This window comes from Amblyomma americanum, chromosome 6, assembly GCF_052857255.1.
Source record: "Amblyomma americanum isolate KBUSLIRL-KWMA chromosome 6, ASM5285725v1, whole genome shotgun sequence".
Taxonomy (NCBI): domain Eukaryota; kingdom Metazoa; phylum Arthropoda; class Arachnida; order Ixodida; family Ixodidae; genus Amblyomma; species Amblyomma americanum.
Window position 1 is genome coordinate 6,876,330 of NC_135502.1, and position 2,464 is coordinate 6,878,793.

The 2,464-nt window shown below is 51.9% G+C and overlaps 1 pseudogene; it reads left to right on the forward strand.

Moving 5' to 3' along the window:
* The first annotated feature begins 334 nt into the window (after positions 1 to 334).
* Positions 335 to 1,379, forward strand: LOC144094453 (uncharacterized; annotated as a pseudogene).
* Positions 1,380 to 2,464: the final 1,085 nt, after the last annotated feature.

A 2,464-nucleotide genomic window follows, 5' to 3' on the forward strand; every position in this document is an offset into this window, starting at 1 on the left:
AAGAACAAAGGAGGCACACACCACAACGCGTTGTGGTGTGTGCCTCCTTTGTTCCTGTCTTGCGTCTATTTTCGCTGGTTCCTTTTCTATGCAATATGAACCAACTAGCCCAGCAGTTTGCACTCCTGAACAAGTTCCACCACTTCGTGTCGTCCTTGCCTCCTGACGTCGCTGAGGACTAAGTGGACGTCATCAGCTCTCCAGGCTCGGCTCGACCCTTCGACACGTTGAAGGCGGCTATCATCGACCGCAAGTCGGCGTCCGAGCGCAGCTCCAGCAGCTCTTCAGCGCTACAGAGCTTGGTGACAGCCGCCCTTCGCAGCTCCTCCGTCGCATGCGCCAGCTTCTGGAAGACTCCGCTGCTCAGCACGACCCACTTCCGCGTGAGTTGTTCCTTCAGCGTCTTCCCCAACACATGCTCCCCATCCTCGCAGCTGCGGGTGATGTTTCATTAGACAAGCTCGCTGATCTCGCTGACCGTGTAGCGGACTACTCACGGCTTCCCAGCGTCAGCTCTGTGAGCAGTCCGCCTCCACCTACTGCCGCAGACTCCCAGCTTGCCAGCATCGAATGTCGACTTGATGCTCTTGCCAGGCGGCTCGATGTCCTCGCGCGTTTGCCGTGCCGTTCTCCGCCGAGGTTTAGGCCACGCCGCCGCTCCCCGGAATCCCAACCATCCGACGCGCGGCCAGCCGCCTCGCCCTCGGCTGACTGCTGGTACCGCCGTATTTTTGGCAGCTCTACCCGCAAGTGCACACACCCATGCTTCTGGTCGGGAAACGCTGCGACCAGCCACTGACGGCGGCAAATGGTGCTGGTGGACGGACATGCCGCCTCTTGTTCGTCTCGCACAAGATTACTGGCACTCGTTTCCTGGTCGACACGGGAGCACAAGTCAGCGTCATAGCGGCCTCTTGGGCAGATCGCCGTCGCAACGAACAGACCTCCCCGCTCCAAGCGATCAACAACTCCCACATTCGTACGAACGGCCCACGGTCCCTTACGCTTAACCTTGAATTGCGCCGCACGTTTCGCTGGATCTTCATTGTCGCTCACGTCTCGCAAGCTGTTCTGGGCGCGGACTTCCTCAGCTTCTTCAACCTAGCCGTCGACATGCAAGCTCCTCGCCTCATAGACCTCAGCACGCACCTCTCCGTCAACGGCGTACTCTCCACCACTGCGGAGACGAGGCTTCGCGCTCTCGTCCCTGTTTCGCCGTATGCGAAAGTTTTGGCTGATTTTCCCAGCCTCACAAAGCCGCATACCAGAGAGTCACCGGTGAAGCACTCGATCACTCACCACATCGTGACTTCGGGACCTCCGGTGTTTGCTCGCCCTCGCCGTTGGTCGGGAGGACGCCTCGCTATCGCTCGCCGTGAGTTCCAACACATGCTTGAACTGAGCTGTTGGTTCGGAGTACAATACCTTTCCACTGGTTTTTCATTTGCTTGTAAGACACAACTGACGCTCCTATTGGTTTCGGTGACAATGAAGGTCAAAATTTCGAATTTTCAATAACTGTTACCGATTTGTGACCCTGAGCTGCAAATAAGTGTGGCTCCCTCACTGATGTCGAGCATAGAAACTGTCGTAATGTTCTTCATGAGATTATAAACATTTATGCCTGAGAAAAACTGCTTCCTATAAGGGGTGCCACAGCGTAAACCTCTCTAAATAATTTATTACCGCTTGGGTCTCTTGAACGTGTTCGAAAATTACAGCTCAATACTGTGTTAGCCAAATCCCTCTGTGGAAATGCGGCCAGGCAACAACCTGTGATGTCTTCCGCAGAGATATAGACAAGTATTGAACTAAAACTTCCAACAGTTAATTGCAAAGGAAATAGCGCGAGAACAAGGAAACGTGTAGGACGAGCACCATGGGACTGAGTTACGCGTAAAAATAGGCTTCACAATGCGCGACCAGCGGCTCCTCACAATGGCTATAATCCGGTCGTCGAACTGATAACATCTTCCCAACAGTGGCTCCTGAGTGTCACTTGAGAAAAAGACTGCCTACATGGCAGTTTCGGGACATTTCTCTTGTTCTCAGAGGATGATGTGATAATTCCTGCTTCGAGGAAGAACTGAGCTCTCACAATATATAGATGCACTTGGTAATATCGGTAAGCATTCTCGCTCTCAAACATTAAAATTAGATAACTGGAGTGTACAAGATGCCAGTTACATTGCTGTAAGTTGATTGACTTTTATCACATATTTAAGCACACGCAACGTTATTAATACTTCCTCCGCTGATGCTTACGCACTCTGTTTCTGAAGATCCTCGCGCGTGCAGAACGCAATGAGTAAAAATCCCCAAGGTACGGCTGTAACCTCCTTAATCACGCACAATGTAGAAAATAAATAGGCCAGACAATCATTAAATCTGGCACCTGTAACTACTATATATTTATTTATCACATTACCCAAAGCGCGTTTGGCATTACAGTGAAAAGGGAAGG